The sequence below is a fragment of the Staurois parvus genome, unplaced genomic scaffold, assembly GCF_062004578.1.
Source record: "Staurois parvus isolate SC_StPar_1 unplaced genomic scaffold, SC_StPar_1.0 ptg001263l, whole genome shotgun sequence".
Classification (NCBI taxonomy): domain Eukaryota; kingdom Metazoa; phylum Chordata; class Amphibia; order Anura; family Ranidae; genus Staurois; species Staurois parvus.
In genome coordinates this window covers 466,314-487,351 of record NW_028319059.1, presented here as the reverse complement: position 1 = coordinate 487,351, position 21,038 = coordinate 466,314, and the positions used below count along the sequence as shown (strand labels likewise).

Genomic DNA, 21,038 nt, shown 5'->3' with positions numbered 1-21,038 from the left:
GGGGTCCTGCACAGCTCCGAAACACTGCACTTGTACCTTTGTAATGATATCATTTTACAATAAAAGTATTGGACAACATTTGGTGTTGAATGGTGTGCTGGGGAATATGTACATTGATCCATGACGAGTCTAGTATCCAGCTGGTAGTTGTTGCAGCACCTGCTACTGACGAGCCTTGTTTCCAGGAAAGTGTGCGATGGGAGTATAGACAACATATGTAACAAAGGACATCATGATGGTGACATCATTGATCTAATATGGCCACATGGCCATATTAGGGGGAGGTCAGCAAGGCCACATGGCCATATTAGGGGGTGGTCAGCAAGGCCACATGGCCATATTAGGGGGTGGTCAGCAAGGCCACATGGCCATATTAGGGGGAGGTCAGCAAAGCCACATGGCCATATTAGTGGGTGGTCAGCAAGGCCACATGGCCATATTTGGACAATGTTGTTGACCTGATTATACATAGATGGGGGGCAGTAAAACTGGAACTTAACCTCCTGTGTTTACATGTGTAAATGTGACCCTAACAAGACCCTAATGAGGTAGACAAATGCTGCATTTCCAAAAGGGCACAGGAAGATTTTATTGGTTGGACTGGTGATAACACGAAACTACAGTTGTACTGGCGCTTACATGCATTGAATAAAGTAGATGTTTCTCTTGGCAGAATATCAGTGTCCCAAATAAAAATTATAACAACTAACGTTGCATTTTCTCTATGGGCATAAAATATATTGTTAGTATTACTATTATACAAGATTTATACAGCGGCAACAGTTTGCACAGCACAAAGATGAGCTATTAGGGATCGCCTAAAGGAGGACAAAGTACGAGATAACCAAACAGGTTGGGAGTTCCAGAGGAAAAGTAAGAGCTCTGGAGACATTCTGGAGGTGAGCATGGGAGAAGAGGAGGAGGATTCTAAAGCTCAGGAAGTATGGAGAGGAAGGGTTGGTTGTTATTTTTGAGATGTTTGAGTGATTGGGGGAGAGTGGTGGATGTGTTTGTTAATATTTTGAATGTTATTAGTGGAGCGACGCCAATGGAGAGATTGGCAGAGAGGGCTAATAGACACTCATCTATGACAATCTATGCTGGAAAGTGTTTTTATATGACAAAACTTCTGTTTCTCATCAACTGAATATGAAATAAAGTGATTGACATCTAGGAGAACTGGGGGACAATTTTTCCCAGGAAACATACCTTAGTTGCTTTACTGGATATTTACTTATGGATGATTTAGCTAATTGATGTATATGAATATGTGAACAGTTTATCACGGGTTTGGTGACAACATTGTTATTTTATTTGTGGAAAGTTTGTGAATGCTTTCATGTAGTTTTTAAATAATGTTTGTACAGGTACAGGTATGAAGGCAATTATTTGATTAGCCATCCAGTCTGGAGAAGTCCTGTGGGTGAGCATGGGAGGTGACGGAGAAGAAGCATGACGTTTTCAGGCATCTTCTAAAGGAGGACAGAATGGTAGATAGCTGGGCAGGTTAGGTAGGGAGTTCCAGAGAAAAGACTCTAGAGAAGTCCTGGGTTGAGCACAGGAGAAGATGAATAGGGAGATAGAGAGCAGGAGGTCTTCAGAGGAGCAGTCTGGAGAAGTCTTCTCCAGTCTGGAGAAGTCCTGTGGGTGAGCATGGGAGGTGATGGAGAAGAAGCATGACGTTTTCAGGCATTTGCTAAAGGAGGACAGAACAGTAGATAGCTGGACAGGTTAGGTAGGGAGTTCCAGAGAAAAGGCTCTAGAGAAGTCCTTGGTTGAGCACAGGAGGAGATGAATAGGGAGCTAGAGAGCAGGAGGTCTTCAGAGGAGCAGAGAAAATGGTTTGGTTGATATTTTGAGATGAGATTGGTGATGTGGATTTGGGCAATGTAGTGGATGGTTTTGTTAATATTTGAAATTTATATTGACGGATGATTGAAAACCAGTGTAGGGATTAGCAGAGAGGGGTGGTAGACACCTCTGTACCAATCTATGTTGGAAAGCATTTGCATATGATAAAATGTCTGTTTCTCCATTAACTGAAATGGGGAAGAACATGGTTGGTATCTAGGAGAACTTGGTGACTTTTTTTTTACCTGGAAACACACCATCATTGCCTCATTGGGGATTTAGTTAGGGATGATTTAGCTAACAGGTATATATGAATGTGGTCTAACAGTTTTTCAGCCATGAGTGACAACATTATAATATATATAAACTGCATTTGGCCCCAAGGTAATTACTTGACTAGCTATCCTTTAAGTCCAGAGAAGTCCTGGGGGTGAGCATGGGAGGAGATGAGGAGGGAGCGCAGAGATGAGTTATCAGAGATCACCTAAAAGAGGAAAGAGTAGGAGATAGCTGGACAGGTTGGGTAGAAAGTTCCAGAGGAAAGGTGAACACTCTGAAGTCCTGGAGGTGAGCATGGAGGGAGATGAGGAGGGAGCTAGAGAGCAGGAGGTCTTCAGAGTAATAGTTGGTTGATATTATCCTAAGATGAGGTTGATGATATAGACTGGGGCAGAGTAGTGGATGGCTTTGTTAATATTTTGAATTTCATTGGGGCATTTGGATGCCAATTGATGGATTTGGCAGAAAGGGGTGGTAGAGATCCCTCTCTAGCAATCCATGCTGGAAAGCTTTTGTATACGGCAAAACTTCATGGAGGAGTTGGCCTGATTGACATCTGGGTGAACTGGGGTACATTTGGTCACCATGATCACTGGGTGGGATTTAGTAATGGACAATTTAGCTGATGTGAGGCATGGTTGGACAGTCTGGTTGTCATGGGTGTTAATGATAACATTGTCATTTTACTGGTGGAGAGTTTATAGATGTTTTTTATACTTTTTAAAGGATTGTTGTTAAAAATTGACTCTGGCCCTAAGATAATCACTTGATTAGATACCCTTTGAGTCTGGAGAAGCCTTGGGGGCAAGTATGGGAGGATATGAGGAGAGATATAGAGAGCAGGGCATCTTCAGAGGAATGGGGAGGATGGTTTGGTTGATATTTTTTTAGATGAGGTTTATGTAGATTGGGACATAGTAGTGGATAGCTTTCTTAATATTTAGACTTTTTCTGGTGGGGCAATTGGAATTCAGTGTTGGTGGTAGACACCCTCTCTACCAGTCTATGCTGGAAAGCATTTGTATATGACAGAACTAAATTTCACTTTTTCCATCAACAAGAATATAGGATGGTGTGGTTGACATGCAGGAGAACTGGGGGACATTTTTTTCCTTAGTTATGGACAATTAAACTAATTGATGTGTAGTACAGACAGTATGATTGTCATGGATATTGGTGACAATATTGGGTTTTTTTTTTATTGGTGGAGGATTTGTGAATGTTTTATATAGCTTATTAGAGATTTTCTGTGAAAAAGTGACTATGGACCAAGGTATTCACTTGATTAGCCACCCTTTAATTCTGGAGAAATTCTGTGGGCAAGGGTGGTAGGAGATGAGGAGGGATATAGAGAGCAGGACATCTTCAGAGGATGGTTTGGTTGGTAATTTTTGAGACAATGTTAGTGATGAAGATTGGGACATAGTAGTGGATGGCTTTGTTAATATTTCAAATTTTAATGGTGGACCAATTGGAAGCCAGTGTTGGGATTGGCAGAGAGGGATGATAGACACCCCTTTTTGCCAAGCTATGATGGAAATGGTTTGTATATAATAAAACTTACGTTTCTTTGTCAATCAGAATATGGAATAACGAGGTTGGCATGTAGCAGAACTGGGGTAAAATAGTGGATGGCTTTGTTAATATTTAAAATTTTAATGGTGGACCAATTGGAAGCCAGTGTTGGGATTGGCAGAGAGGGATGATAGACACCCCTTTTTGCCAAGCTATGATGGAAATGGTTTGTATATAATAAAACTTACGTTTCTTTGTCAATCAGAATATGGAATAACGAGGTTGGCATGTAGCAGAACTGGGGTAAAATAGTGGATGGCTTTGTTAATATTTAAAATTTTATTGAAGGGGCAATTGGAAGCCAGTGGAGGGATTGGCAGAATGAAGTGGTAGACACCCCTCTCTTCCAATCAATTCTGGAAAGCATTTGTATATGACAAAACTAAACTTCATTTTCTCCATCAATTGGTTGACATCTAGGAAAACAGGGAGGACATTTTTCCCTGTAGGTTTACCATAGTTGATTCAATGAGGATTTAGTTATGGCCAACTTAGCTAACTGATGTATGGTTATAATGTTAGTGACAACATTGTCATTTTACTGGTGGAGGGTTTGTAGATGTTTTATATAGTTTTTTTATAAAAATGTCTGTATAAATTGCATTTAGCCCAAAGGAAAATCCATGATTAGCCCCCCTTTCAGTGGCTCTTTGGCTCCACTATCATTCCACCTACAGTCCAAGGAACTCAACTGAAAGAGGTATTATACAACTTGAAGAGGCCATGCACCTCAGTTATTGGACAAAATTATCGCTACAGAACATTTTATCTCTGGATTTTCCCTCTTCTAGACATGGAACATATTTCAAAAGGCCATAGGATTTAACTATCTTATTGATTGCCTTCAAGATGGTTGGGATCTACTAAAGGTCACACGTTTTCTAAATTGGAAGCCATTTATCAGATTCTCGTATTGTGTGGTGGTGTCAGGTGCTGAAGAAAAAAGGCAATTTAAACAGTAAGGGAAAGTCAGTGTTACCATGAAAGGGGTAATTTGTGTGTGATCCACCCCCTGGTCAATAACAATGAAGATATGGCAGTCACAATCACACTGGAAACACATAGCAAGCCACATTTATGGAGCAATTCTCTGCAAGGTAAAGGGACACTTAACTCTGGTTTAAAAAAAGCTTAAAGTGGTTGTAAAGGTTCCAGGCCTTTTTTACCTTCATGAATTCTATGAATGAAGGTGAAAAAATGATGTGTGCAGTAGCCCCCTAGCCCCCTAAAACCTACCTGAGCCCCATCTCGATCCAACGATGTGTACTAGACCCTTGGCTGTCCGGGAACTCTCCCTCCTCATTGGCTGAGACAACAGCAGGAGCTATTGGTTCCCGCTGCTGTCACTCACAGTCAGTGAGCCAATGAGAAGCTAGAGGGGGTGGGCTCTGTGTGAATGAAAGTGCAGAGCAGTGGCTCAGGAGCGAGCCTGCTTTGGTGCCACCATAGCAAGCTGCTTGCTGGGGGGGCGCTTGGAAGATGGGAGGGGCCAGGAGTGCCGGCGGGTGACTTGAGAAGAGAAGGATTGGGGCTGCTCCGGGCAAAACAACTGCACAGAGCAGGTAAGTATGACATCTTTGGTATTTAAAAATAAAAATGTATTTTTAATACCACTTTAACTCATAAAATCCCTTCTATTGCTCTCAGCCTCCTCCAACCAAATTCCTTTCTTTTTTTCTGCTGAGGCCATCTACAACATGCCATCATTGTTTGACTCCGGGGATCAGTCCGCTTCTTCATGTACCGTATCAGTCTCTGGAATAACCTGGGACGCTGATCCCCTCTTCTTTCTCTACCGGCGGGGTAACCTTTACCTGTACTGAGCCTTGTCTCCCACATGGTTTATATCCTCTGACATGTTTCACGCCACTCACCCATGACTAAAACCCAATGGATGGGACAAAACATGTCAGAGGGTAAGGCTTGTGGAGAGGCACAAGGATGAGGCCACATTACACGTTAACCACATAGACTGGATTGGGTTGAGCAGCGATTTTTCTAAGCATGCTCAGGGGCGGACTGACAACTCATGGGGCCCCCGGGCAATAGGGGATCATGGGGCCCCTGTGTCCTTGCCCAAACTCAAAAAACCCTATGAAAAAGGTACCAGGGGCATTTCATGGGAACCCTACTGACCCCGGGCAGTGCCCGAGTTTCCATATGGTCAGTCCTCCCCTGAGCATGCTACACACTACCAGATGGTGGTATTTTCTGCTAGCAACCTGTTCCTGAGCACCAGTTGGACTACATAAGTTCTTCTTCTTCGCTTAAGCAGCACTACAAGTATTATCAGGTCACTATGGGTGAGGGTGGTTTCCAGAGCGATTTCTAAATTCCAGTCTTTGGATTACCATGGTGCCGGCTGGTGATAAAGCAGAGGCAGCTGGAACATCCTGCTCTGTAGAAGGAGGAGTCCATTCAACCGAAACGCTTTGGGCGATGTGCATGTTTATATTTTTGAGAGTTGCAATTCTCTGGAGACCCGGGGCTCCTTCCTCCTCACCCAAGTCAATAGTTATAAAGAGTATGAATCCACTTTATGATCAACCAATGTCGTTGCAAAGCCAGCTATTACCTTGTAAAGGTAGCAGTGACATCATCACTCTGCTGTATGTAGCTTGTGCAGAGAGAAACGTTGTGGGAGGGGCCAGCAGGGGAAATGACAGGAGGGGGTGGAGACAAGACCGAACTCCCTGCACAAGAACAGAGAGCAGCAGTGAGCGGTCTTTATTACAGGAAAAGTCTCACACTGGATGACTGCACAGATCTGGAAGAAACACACAAAGCACAGTGAGATTCAAGGAAGAATACAATATTTTCTGATCCCGGAGTTCAGCAAAACACCATTCAGGTTTATAACTGTTTTAAGGGTTAACCGTAGAGAGCAGGTTAGCGGGAGTGGAGGGATGTTGGGGACAGGTGATAGTTGGAGGAAGACATGGGTGCTTACAGTGCCATTAACATTTGTTCTTGGATCCAAAATTCCCACGTCCAGATGTTCCGTGCTGAGTTTTTGGAGCCAAGAGCTAATGTAGTGGAACTGGTAATATTCAGCAGACGCTGTAATGGCGCCGCATCCAGAAAATCCGCTCAAATTACCTTTTGTGGCTCCCGGCATCCAAAACCCCTTTCAACTCCTTAACTGCCAGAATCAGCTGTGCTGCAAAGCTCTTGTTAGTAAGGAAGATGCACTCTGATGGGCACATTTATATTAAGGGGCACTCTGATGGGTGCATTTATATTAAGGGGCACTCTGATGGCCACATTATATGTTAAGGGGCACTCTGATGGCCACATTATATGTTAAGGGGCACTCTGATGCAGGGGCGGACTGACCATTTGGGAACTCCGGCACTGCCCGAGGGCCCGTGGTCAGTAGGGGGTCTCATGAGATGCCCCTGGTACCTTTCATAGGCTTTTTTGGGTGTGGTTTGAGTTTGGGCGAGGACACAGGGGCCCTATGATCATCTATTGCCCGGGGGCCCTATGAGTTGTCAGTCTACCACTGCTCTGATGGGCAGATTTATTTTAAGGGGCACTCTGATGGGCACATTTATATTAAGGGGCACTCTGATGGGCACATTTATATTAAGGGGCACTCTGATGGGCACATTTTATGCTAAGGGGCACTCTGATGGGCACATTTTATGCTAAGGGACACTCTGATGGGCACATTTTATGCTAAGGGGCACTCTGATGGGTACATTTATATTAAGAGGCACTCTGAAGAGCACATTTTATGTTAAGGGACACTCTGAAGAGCACATTTTACGCTAAGGGCACTCTAATGGGCGCATTTATATTAAGGGGTACTCTGATGGGCATTTTATGCTAAGGGGCACTCTGATGGGCACATTTATATTACCGGTTACTCTGATGGACACATTTTATGTTAAGGGGAACTCTGATGGGCAGATTTAAATTAAGGGGCACTCTGATGAGCGCATTTTATGCTAAGGGGTACTCTGATGGGCACATTTATATTAAGGGGCACTCTGGCACATTTTATGTTGAGGGGCACTCTGATGGGTACATTTATATTAAGGGGCACTCTGATGAGCACATCTTATGCTAAGGGGCACTCTGATGGGTACATTTATATTAAGGGGCACACTGATGGGCACATTTTATTTTGATGGGAACTCTGATGGGCACATTTTATGTTAAGGGTCACTCTGATGGACACATTTTATACTAGGGAGCACTCTGATGGGCACGTTTATATTAAGAGGCACACTGATGGGCACATTTTATTTTGATGGGCACTCTGATGGGTACATTTATATTAAGGGGCACTCTGATGGGCACATTCTATTTTGATGGGCACTCTGATGGGTACATTTATATTAAGGGGCACTCTGATAGGCACATTTTATTTTGATGCGCACTCTGATGAGCACATTTTACGCTAAGAGAAACTCTGATGGGCACATTTTATTTTGAGCCCATCAGAGTGCACCTTAACATTAAATGTACCCATCAGCTTTACTCTTTGACATTCAATGTGCCCATCAGAGTGCCCCTGTACAACCCCACCGTACACTGAGGACAGACAGGAGCTATGTCGGGATCCTTGCTGAATTATCAGCTGCGTGCTTGTGTACAGGCAGAGAGCGGGAGCCGGAGAGACGGTGAGCTGCAAGGGGCAGGGCACACACGTGATGTCATCGGTTGCTGTGATGACCACTCTGCTGAGCGGTGGATCTGTCATTCCATTCTGGCTGGCTGCCGGTCCAGAAGGGAGCGCTGCTCGGGCTGTTTTTGGACCGCGGTCTGCCATTTAGTGACCGCTCGGCTAGATGATACCGGATGTCTTCCAGCCAGGAAATGAGGTGAGCTCTATCTGACTTGCTGCAGCTTCCAATGCACATTGTGAGAAGCTCACAGTGTACAATGAAATCAAATGAAGCAATTTCAGTCCAGGAGAGGAGCCGATACAACTGTACAAGTCTGACCCCACATGCACACGGGACATTTTGATAACGCTGGTAACGTTAGCTGTGTAAAGTCACGTTAAAAACATGAGTTTTTCAGCTTTTTTTAACGTTTTTGCATTAGCGTTTAGCAGCGTTTTACCACATTTGCGTTTTTTAGCGTTTTTTTTTACCAAAAACAAAATTTGGTTTTTGGTCAAAAAAAGTCAAAATATTCCGGTTTGCGGCGTTTCACCACATTTTGCCGTGTTTTTACAGCTAAAAAACTCCTCTAGAAATCCACTAGTCCTGGATTTTTTTCCAGCCAAAGAACATTGACTCCAGTCTATGTGTGTATGGATACATAGGATTACATGCTGGGGGGTTTACTGGCTGTAGAAAAAAATATCAAAAGCCAAAAACAACCGCTGTAAAACTGTCAAGTGTGCATGAGGACCAGGAGCAGACTGACAAATCATGGGGCCCCTGGGCAATAGGGGATCATGGGGCCCCTGTGTCCTTGCCCAAACTCAAAAAAGCCTATGAAAAAGGTACCAGCTGGCTGGCAAGTTGTCCAAGAACATTGTTCTCTCCCCCTTTTTTTCACTATGTGATGCCTGTTTATGTGTCCTTGCTTCATAAGCCAGTTATAGACTTGGGCGGGTGGCCACTTTTATGCATGTTTGAGTTTTTTGGTACGTGGGTGCACTAGGGCCCTGGTTGCCATTGTGCTACATGCTGGGGTCCAGTGCACTCCTTTGCCTTTAAGAGGGGTGGCTCCCTCAGGTCCACCTGCCCTTGATCTATCCATTAAATGCATGTGCCTCTACTATGGGGACTCACAAATTTTAGAGTTAGGACCACAGATGATCAGGGTGCCGTGTCGTGGCTCTGTGGCTTACGTATGTATTTGCAAATGTGTGCTAACTAAACCCCTGTTATAAACGCATACTGTTAGACAGGTTAATTCGGTTGTTAGCAAGCTGGCTGGCAAGTTGTCCAAGAACATTGTTCTCTCCCCCTTTTTTTCACTATGTGATGCCTGTTTATGTGTCCTTGCTTCATAAGCCAGTTATAGACTTGGGCGGGTGGCCACTTTTATGCACTTTTATGCATCTCCCCTACTGACCCCGGGCCCTCGGGCAGTGCCCGAGTTTCCAAATGGTCAGCCCGCCCCTGATGAGGACTAAAGGTGAGGCTGGAGCAGGGGTGGACTGACCATTTGGAAACTCGGGCACTGCCCGAGGGCCCGGGGTCAGTAGGGGGCCCCATGAGATGCCCCTGGTACCTTTTTCATAGGCTTTTTTGAGTTTGGGCAAGGACACAGGGGCCCCATGATGCCCTTTTGCCCGGGGGCCCCATGAGTTGTCAGTCCGCCCCTGGGCTGGAGGTAATCTTTAATAATTTTTAATATTTGTCCAGAGTGCAGCTTTAATGGTACCAACATTTGGAGTACTTTGCATAGAATTCAGACAAGCAACATGCAAACATCTACACTGGCTGACTTATTCTGGGGTGCCAGGCTATGAAATACTGAAAGCGATTTACTTGGCTCAGACAATGTCCCTATCTGCAAGTTTATGAATATAAATTAATGTGGAAATGAGCTTTCTCGAGTGGAATAAGGTGACTGCTCCGTAAATCCATTTGTGACACAGGTTCCGCGAGCGCTGCCATTAAACCTATGAGTGAAGAGTGTAGGAAAGGAGTTGTGTAATAGAACTGCATGGCTAAAGTAAGACTTTTTAATGAAATGTACCCTTGTTCTGTGCCCTTCCGTGCCGTACTGCTTCAGAACTTTCTATCATCTCTTCTAGTAAGTATACAGTGCAAAATATAGATTCTGTCCTAAGAATTCCATCAAAATGTGTACGTCCGACCTCAACTGTACCTGTAGCTCATGAAAGGATATCCCTGGTAGCCGGATACCATTATAAAATAGGAAGCTGATGAAGTCATTAGACTGGAGATCAGTGGAATATCTTGACACACCTCGCCCTGGCCAAATATATTAATCCTGGAGCTTCAAGAAAAAGTCTCACTTCAATTTTTATTAATGTGTTCTGTTCCCCGGGGAAAGGGGAAGTATATGTAGTTCCATCTTCCTGTGTGTGTCTCAGGCTAGCTTTGAGGTCAGACAGGGCATGTCCAGCAACGCAGCAAGCAAGGAGACTTCTGTGTTGACAGACAGCACTTTCTTCTGGCTCCAAGCACTTGGCTGGTACATGTATCTCATGAGGAATGTAAGGTGAGAGGGCTTGTCAGCTAAAATGACTCCCTTCATATATTTCCGACAACTCAGCTAGAAAAGAGACTGCTTGTGAGGAATGTAAGGGGAGGGGGGCTTATTAACCAAAATGTCTCTCTTCTTATATGTCCGACAACACAGCCAGCAGCATAGAGACAGTTCATGAGGAATCCAAGGGGAGGGGGACTTGCCAGGAAAAACAACTCCCTTCTTATATGTCCAACAACGAAGCTAGCAAAGAGACGCTCATGAGGAATGTAAGGGGAGAGGGCTTGTCTGCTAAAATGACTCTCTTCTTATATATCCAACAATGCAGCTAGAACAGAGACCGCTCATGAGGAATGTAAGGGGAGAGGGCTTGTCTGCTAAAATGACTCTCTTCTTATATATCCAACAATGCAGCTAGAACAGAGACCGCTCATGAGGAATGTAAGGGGAGAGGGCTTGTCTGCTAAAATGACTCTCTTCTTATATATCCAACAATGCAGCTAGAACAGAGACTGCTTGTGAGGAATGTGAATGTGAGGGGATGGGGCTTATTAGCTAAAATGACTCTCTTATATGTCTGACAACACAGCCAACATAGAGACAGTTCATGAGGAATCCAAGGGGAGGGGGACTTGTCAGTTAAATGACTCCCTTCTTATATGTCCAACAACACAGCTAGAAAAGAGACCGCACATGAGGAATGTAAGGAGAGGGGGCTTGTCTGCTAAAACGACTCTCTTCTTTTTGTTCGACAACGCAGCTAGAAAAGAGACTGCTCATGAGGAATGTAAGGGGAGAGGGCTTGTCAGCTAAAATGACTCTCTTCTGATATGTCCGACAATGTAGCTAGCAAAGAGACCTCTCATGAGGAATGTAAGGGGAGGGAGGGCTTGACAGCTAAAATGACTCCTTTCCTATATGTCCGCCAATGCAATGCAGCAAGCAAGGAGACTTCTGTTTTGACAGATAGCATGTTCCTCTGGCTTCAAGCACTTGGCTGACACATGCATCTCATGAGGAATGTAAGGAGAGAGGGCTTGTCAGCTAAAATGTCTCACTTCTTATATATCCTACAATGCAGCTAGAAAAGAGACCGCTCATACGGAATGTAAGGGGAGGGGCTTGTTATCTAAAATGACTCCCTTCTTATATGTCCGACAACGCAATGACTTTAATGACTGGCATAGTACCACTGGATTGGAATAAGGTCAATGTGGTGCCAATATTTAAAAAGGGGTCAAAATCTTTACCAAGTAATTATAGACTTGTTAGTTTAACTTCTATAGTTGGGAAGATACTGGAGAGTTTAATAAAAGACCACATAGATGAGTTCTTGCTGGAAAAAGATATTTTAAGAAACAGACAGCATGGATTTATATAAGAGAAATTGTCAAACAAACAAATCTAATTTCTTTTTATGAGGAGGTGACCAAAATCTTGGACAGAGGGGTGGCGGTGGACGTGGTATACTTGGACAGAGGGGTGGCTGTGGACGTGGTATACTTGGAAAGAGGGTTGGCTATGGTCGTGGTATACTTGGACAGAGGGGTGGTGGTGGACGTGGTATACTTGGACAGAGGGTTGGCTATGGTCGTGGTATACTTGGACAGAGGGGTGGTGGTGGACGTGGTATACTTGGACAGAGGATTGGCTATGGACGTGATATACTTGGACAGAGGGGTGGCGGTGGACGTGGTATACTTGGACAGAGGGGTGGCTGTGGACGTGGTATACTTGGACAGAGGGGTGGCTACGGTCGTGGGATACTTGGACAGAGGGGTGGTGGTGGACGCGGTATACTTGGACAGAGGGATGGCAGTGGACGTGGTATACTTGGATTTTGCAAAAGCGTTTGACACAGTTCCCCACACACGGCTAATGTGTAAAGTATAGTCTATGGTCTTGGAAAAATCCATATGTAAATGGATATAAAACTGATTAAAGATGGTATTGAAAGAGTAGTGGTTAATGATTCATACTCTGAATGATCTGGGGTCATCAGTGGTGTACCCCAAGGTTCAGTGTTGGGACCCTTACTTTTTAATATATTTATAAACGATATAGGGTCTGGGATTATAAATCCCATTTCAGTCTTTGCAGATGACACCAAGCTGTGCCGTGGAATAATTTCCTTACAGAATGTCTCCAACTTACAAGCCGACCTCAATGCTCTGTGTAATTGGGCAACTATGTGGCAAATGAGATTTAATGTTGATAAATGTAAGTTTCTGCACTTGGGGGCTAAGAATATGCATGCATTATACATACTAGGGGGGGTACAACTGGGGGAATCAACGGTGGAGAAGGATCTGGGGGTTCTGGTAGATCACTAGCTTAATAATGGCATGCAATGCCAATCTGCGATTTCTACAGCGAGCAAAATCCTCTCTTGTATTAAAAGAGGTATAGACTCCAGAGAGAGATATCATTCCCCCAGTACAAATCATTAGTAACACCTTATCTGGAATATGCAGTTCAGTTTTGGGCACCAATTCACAAAAAATACATTGGGGAACTGGAGAAAGTACAGAGAAGGGCAACCAAACTGATAAGAGGCATGGGGGAGCTCAGCTATGAGGAAAGATTAGAGGAACTGAATTTATTCTCTCTTGAGAAGAGGAGATTAAGGGGGGATATGATCAAAATGTATAAATACATCAGTGGTTCATATACAGTATGGAGGAAAAGAAATGTAATCTCCAAAAAAAGGTTTCATCACAGTGAGAGCTTTGAAAATGTGGAATAGACTCCCTCAAGAGTTGGTTTTGGCTAGCTCAGTGGATTGCTTTAAAAAAGTCCTGGATTCTTTCTTAGATACACAGAATATACAGTTGCAAGAAAAAGTATGTGAACCCTTGGGATTACGTGAAGTTTTGCATGAATTGGGCATAAAATGTGCTCTGAACGTCATCTAAGTCACAACAATATAAGAACACAGTCTGCTGAACATAATACTACACAAACATTAGATGTTGCCATGGTTTAATTGCACATAACATGTAAACATTCACAGTGTAGGGAGGAAAAAGTATGTGAGGCCCTAGTTTAATGACTTCTCCCAGAGCTAATTGGAGCCAGGAGTGAGCCAACCTTGACTCCAATCAGTGTGATGATATTGGATGTGTTGCTGACAGCTGTCCTGCCCTTAAAAAACACACACCTGTTTTGGGTTTACTGGTTTCAAGAAGCACTGTCTGATGTGAACCATGCCTCGCAGGAAAGAGCTCTCAGAAGACCTACGATCAAGAATTGTTGACTTGCATGAAGCTGGAAAGGGTTACAAAAGTATCTCCAAAAGCCTTGATGTTCATGTGTCCACGGTAAGACAGACTGTCTACAAATGGGGAAAGTTTAGCACTGTTGCTACTCTCCCTAGGCGTGGTCGTCCTGTAAAAAATGACTGCAAGAGCACAGCGCAGAATGCTGCATGAGGTAAAGAAGAATCCCAGAGTGTCAGCTAAAGACCTACAGAAATCTCTGGCACATGCTAACATTTTTGTTGACACATCTACAATAAGGAAAACATTAAACAAGAATGGAGTACATGGGAGGACACCACGGAGGAAGCCATTGCTGTCCAAAAAGAATATTGCAGCACGTTTGAAGTTTGCAAAAGAGCACCTGGATGTTCCACAGCACTACTGGCAAAATATACTGTGGACAGATGAAACCAAGACTGAGTTGTTTGGGAAGAACACACAACACTATGTGTGGAGAAAAAAAGGCACAGCACACCAACATCAAAACCTCATCCCCACTGTAAAACATGGCGGAGGGAGCATCATGGTTTGGGGCTGCTTTGCTGCCTCAGGGCCTGGACGGATTGTTGTCATTGATGGGAAAATGAATTCCAGAGTTTATCAAGACATTTTGCAGGAAAACGTACGACCATCTGTCCATCAACTGAAGCTCCGCAGAGGATGGGTGATGCAACAGGACAATGACCCAAAACATACAAGTAATTCAACAAAACAATGGCTGCAACAGCACAGAATACGACTTCTGGAGTGGCCCAGTCAGAGTCCTGACTTCAACCCGATTGAAATGCTGTGGCATGACCTTAAAAGAGCGATTCACACCAGACATCCCAAGAATATTGCTACACTGAAACAGTTTTGTGAAGAGGATTGGTACAAAATTTACTCCAGATCGTTGTGCAGGTCTGATCTGCAACTACAGGAAACGTTTGGTTGAGGTTATTGCTGCCAAAGGAGGGTCAACCAGTTATTAAGTCCAAAGGTTCACATACTTTTTCCTCCTGCACTGTGAATGTTTACATGTTATGTGCAATTAAACCATGGCAACATCTAATGTTTGTGTAGTATTATGTTCAGCAGACTGTGTTCTTCTATTGTTGTGACTTAGATGACATTCAGAGCACATTTTATGCCCAATTCATGGAAAACTCCACGGAATCCAAGGGGTTCACATACTTTTTCTTGCAACTGTAACTGGATATAACTTTATAGGTAGAGTTGATCCAGGGAATATCCGATTGCCTCTCGGGGGATCAGGAAGGAATTTTTCCCCTGCAGGAGCAAATTGGATCATGCTTTGCTGGAGGGGTTACCTTCCTTTGGATCAACTGTGGGTGTAGGCATATAAACTTTTTTTTTTTTTTTTTTTTTAATGGTTGAGCTGGATGGACTTTGACTTTTTTCAGCCAGACTAACTAGGTATGTAACTATACAGTAGAAACAGCTCATGAAGAATCCAAGGGGAGGGGGACTTGTCAGCTAAAATGACTCCCTTCTTACATGTCTGACAATGTAGCTAGCAAGGAGACTGCTGTTTTGACTGATGGCACTTTTCTCCTCTCCAAGCAATTTATCAAAACAAACATCTCATGAGGAATGCAAAGGGAGGGGGGCTTGTCAGTTATAAAATGACTCTCTTGCCTATATATCCGACAATGCAGCTAGCAAGGAGGCTGCTGTATTGACAGACTGCACTTTTCTCCACCTCCAAGCACTTGATCATGCTTTTTTTTCACCCCCAAGAAAATTATGGACCCTTATCATAAGGTTCCACAGTTATCTATTTCTTCAGAGATTATATATATCAGAATATATCAGTTTACTATATGTCCTCAGGTGTCATTTAGTCAGCTGATCGGGTACATATTATATAGGCATCATTGTTACATTCCTTTATATGTCTTTTACCATCATGTTTTATATCTTGCAATTTTATATTATTTTTTATATATTTCTCACTCCTGCGCAATATCATGAGCCTACTTGCCGCTGGTACCTTTCTCCTAAGTTGCATTAGCAAGCGGGAGGAGTTTTGGCACCCCTCCCCTTACTAGAGGTATAATTGACCTGTTCTAAGATGGCTCCTCTACGGCCTGATAAGGGAGCAGGCATGCTCCGAACGCACGCCAACCCCCCCATCACGTGGCCAGAAGTGACGTCTTCTTCGCTCTGAGGGAATCCCAGAACTCGGGGGACATGCTGAAAGCCACCAGCATCACTGCCGTACACCGGATCTTCCCATATGCCTAGAGATTTCTGCTACTTCACTAATCGGATGATTTCCTAGATCACAAGTGCAATTCACCTTACCTTTTGTCAGTGGCCTGTATTACTCAATTTGTACCATATTAAAGAGTTTTTATACTGCACTTAGAGGGCGCCGCCTTTTCCTTCCTGATTGATATACAGTTGTGTTCAAAATAATAGCAGTGTGTGAGGGACCGCCGAGCGGCACCACTAGCACTCCACCGGTCAGGCGTGCCCAGAGCGCGGAATCTAAGCCCCAGGGTACTTGTTCACCAGGGCCCCTGATGGTGGGGATGGACTTGTAGTACCCTGAGACCAGGTCGCCTCTACTGAGCACACCTGTCAGTGGTAGGGGTGTCCGCCAGGGGTTCCAACCAGGGAGAGCCAAATGTGAGGAGGTCGGGTGACCCTGATGGGATGGATGGATGGATGGCTGAGCAAGTGCGTAGTCAGACAGGCCGAGTCGGTAATGTAGAGGACGGTAAGGTACAAGGGAGCAGGCAGAGAATCGTCGGGTCACACGCCAGGTCAGCAACAGGAGGTCAGATCTACAGAGGGGCATCCAGGGAGAGAGGTCAGGCAAGCAAGGGTCTGGGCAGGAGAAATCAGCAAGGTCAAGAGCAATCCGGGTCAATAACTTACAGGATACAGGTTCACAGGATCAGGAATGCAGGTAAGACCAGAAGGCAACGAAATGACAGCTCAGGGACCTTTAAATATCCCGCCCTGCGCTGCCATTGGTGCCCAACGGGCGGCCGCGGCTTCTACTGCGCATGCGCGAACTCGAACGCCGCGGCCGGCCCGGACCTAGTGCCCGTGTACTGGGAGGAGCAGTGCGCCTGCGCCGGGACCATCGAGGGACGGATCGCGGGGATCCCTGACATTGCCCCCCCCCTACGGGCAACCTCCGGATGCCCACCCGATCTCTCCACCACGGGTGATCACAAAGAAACCTCCGGACAAGCCTAGGTGCATGGACATTATGGGCTGGTTCCCACGAATTGTCCTCAGGGCCGTAGCCCTTCCACTTGATGAGAAATTGGGTCTGGCCCCCCCTTCGACGGCACTTCAAGATTGCCTCCACCTCGAATTCCTCTTCCTCTTCAACCGTTACGGCCTCCGGGGGCCTGGATTCCCGTTCCGGGAAGGCATCAGGGACTACCGGTTTCAACAGGGACACGTGGAAGACAGGGTGGATCTTGAGCGTGTCAGGGAGAACAAGTTCATAGGCCACCTCATTGACCATCCGTTTGATGCAAAAAGGGCCTATGAATTTAGGTCCCAACTTCTTCGACGGGCAAAGCATCCTCAAGTTTGACGTAGCCAGCCAAACCTTCTCTCCGGGCTGCAACACCAGGTTCCCTCTTCGCTTCCTATTGAAAGCCTTCTTGTAGTCTTCTTGGGCTTGACGGATGGCTTCCTGTAATTTCTTATTGTTGGAGGTGAAGAAGGTCAGTGCATCCTGCGTCGCTGGAATCGGGCATTCCGGGACCAAGTCCGGGAGGAAGACCGGATGAAACCCATAGTTGGCGAAGAACGGGGACTGCCCAGTTGCTGAATGGCAAGCGTTGTTGTACGCGAATTCTGCCAAAGGGAGGAGTGGCGCCCAGTCGTCCTGAGAGAATGATGTGTAGCATCGCAGGTATTGCTCCAGGGTCTGATTGGTCCTCTCGGTCTGGCCATTGGTCTGAGGGTGAAATGCCGAGGAAAGAGACAGCTTGATATCCAGGGCTTTGCACAGCGCCCTCCAAAACCGCGAGGTAAACTGCACCCCTCGGTCCGAGACGATGTCTTCGGGAACCCCATGCAGTCTAACGATCTCTCGAATAAAGACTTGTGCCGTCTCGGCTGCAGATGGAGTCTTCCGTAAGGGGATGAAATGGGCCATCTTGGATAAGCGGTCCACAACCACGAGAATTGCTGTGTGGTCCAGCGAAGGAGGGAGCTCGACTATGAAGTCCATGGAGATTCTCTGCCAGGGCCGTTCAGGGATGGGCAATGGACGTAGCAGGCCCCATGCCTTGTTCCTTGAAGGCTTGTTCCGCTGGCAGATGGCACAGGAGCCCACGTAGATCTTACAATCCTTGGCCATGTCCGGCCACCAGAAGGAACGCCGGAGAAGTTCCAGGGTCTTGACCGGTCCAAAATGCCCTGCCAGTGGGTGATCATGGCAATGTCCCAAGACTAAGGTTCGGGCATCCTCTGGCACCACAATCCGGTCCTCCCTCCATAGGAGTCCCTCCTTGTTCTGGAGGGGGGCCCCATCGGAGGTAGACATTGCTGTGGACGCCCTCAGGATCTCGGAGCGAAGGTTTGTCTGAAGGGCCAAGAAATTCCCTGCCGGAAGAATAGTGTCGGGCACTGGGATCTCCTTGGTGTCCTCATACATGCGCGACAATGCGTCAGGCTTCGTGTTTTTTGAGCCGGGCCTGTATGTGATGTGGAACTGGAACCTCGAGAAAAACAATGCCCATCTTGCTTGTCGTGGGCGTAGACGTTTGGCCGTCCTCAGATATTCCAGGTTCTTGTGGTCCGTGAATATCAGGATGGGATGGGAGGCACCTTCCAGCAGGTACCTCCATTCCTCTAAAGCGGTTTTGATAGCCAGTAGCTCGCGATCCCCAATGTCGTAGTTCCTCTCCGCCGGGGTAAGTTTCCGTGAAAAGAATGCTACTGGGTGAAGTAATTCCTTGGCGCCCTTCCGCTGGGAAAGGATGGAGCCAACCGCGTTTTCAGATGCATCTACTTCTAAGATGTAGGGCAGGGAGGCGTCGGGATGACCCAGAATGGGTGCCGAGGTAAATAACCTTTTTAGTGCCTCAAAGGCTTCCTGTGCCTCGGGCGTCCATCTGAATCGCGTCCCAAGCTTAGTTAATTGAGTGATAGGGGAGACCAGACCCGAGAAGTTCTTGATGAACTTCCGGTAGAAATTTGCGAACCCAATAAAACGCTGGACACTTTTCCTGTCCGTGGGTTCAGGCCAATCTAGGATCGCTGAGACCTTCTGAGGGTCCATTGCGACCCCCGTGGTGGAGATAATCAGACCCAGGAATGTAACGCTAGTCTGTTCAAAGCAGCATTTCTCTGCTTTAGCGTACAACCCGTGCTGCCGCAACCGCCCCAACACCTTTGTTACATGTACCCTGTGCTCCCCCAGGGAGGATGAGAAAATCAAAATGTCGTCTAAGTAGACGATGACAAAGATGTCCAGGAAGTCCCTAAAGATGTCGTTTACAAAGTGCTGGAAGGTGGCTGGCGCATTGCATAACCCGAAAGGCATGACCAGGTATTCAAAATGGCCGAATCGGGTGCGGAAGGCCGTCTTCCACTCATCCCCCTCCCTTATGCGAACCAAATTGTAGGCTCCCCTTAAGTCTAACTTGGTGAATACTACCGCAGCCTTTAAGCTCTGGAACAATTCAGGTACCAGAGGTAATGGGTAACGATTTTTAATGGTGACCCTATTCAGCTCCCGATAGTCAATGCATGGCCTCAAAGTCTTGTCCTTCTTTTCTACAAAGAAGATCCCTGCACCTGCTGGGGAAGTGGAGGGACGGATGAATCCCTTACGGAGGCTATCCTCAATATAGTCCTTCAGGGCCCCTAATTCCAGCTCAGAAAGGGGAAAAATTCGTCCGAACGGGATTTCAGAACCGGGCAACAGATCAATCGGACAGTCATATGGGCGGTGGGGGGGTAGAGCATCTGCTCCCCGTTCACTGAACACGTCAAGGAACTTGTGATAGGCTGCAGGAACCACTTGTTTCAGGCTGTCATCCCCTTCAGAGCACAGAAGAACCTGGGGGACCCCCGGGCCCGAAGTTCGACACAGTTCCCGACAATATGGGGAAGGGAACGAGACAACCCCAGTTTCCCAGTCAATTTGGGGGTTATGGGCCCGCAACCAAGGGAGCCCCAGAATGACTGGGAAAAGGGGTGATGCAATAGCATCCAGGCGGAGGAGTTCCCGGTGCTGACCGGCAATGGAAGTCATAATGGAAGGGGTCTCCTGGTTGACTACTCCTGACTTTATCCGGGAACCATCAGCTAAAAAGATATGAAACCCCTTCTCCTTTGGGCGGAGGGGAATACCCTGCTGGTGAGCAAAATTGATATCCACAAAACAGCTGCATGCCCCCGAATCAACTATGGCCGACACCTCCACGGTCCTTTCGGAAAGCTGAAAGGAGAGGGGAACAACTAAGTACTGGGACGGGGTCATATCGCCAACAGATAAAGAAGATGAAGTGAACTTACTCAGTTTCTGCGGGCAGGAACGCACCATGTGACCAGCTTCGCCGCAGTACAGGCACAGATTCTGGGAGCGTCTGCGCTGGTGTTCCTCAGGCGATAGTTTAGGCCGAGCCAGGCCTAGCTGCATGGGTTCGGGGGCATCTTCAGCCGGCAGGTTCTGGATGCTTGGCCTAGTATGTTGACCGGATCCCTGAAATGACCCCCAGGGATTTCCGCGACCCTGACCAGACCTCTCCAATCTGCGCTCCCGTAGCCTACGGTCAATTTTAATAGTGAGTGCAATCAAGTCCTCTAATGTCTCGGGCACCTCTACCCGGGCGAGCTCGTCTTTCAGAGCCTCAGATAGGCCCATACGAAACTGGTGTAAAAGGGCGAACTCGTTCCAACGAGTGTCACCCATCCAGCGCCTAAAGTCAGAGGCGTATT

General features: G+C 46.2%; 1 protein-coding gene across 1 annotated transcript in view; it reads right to left on the bottom strand.

The window, feature by feature from the left end:
- SORCS3 (sortilin related VPS10 domain containing receptor 3) overlaps nucleotides 1–21,038 on the bottom strand; it is a 539,459-nt gene that overhangs the window by 92,131 nt on the left and 426,290 nt on the right. The window lies entirely within an intron of this gene.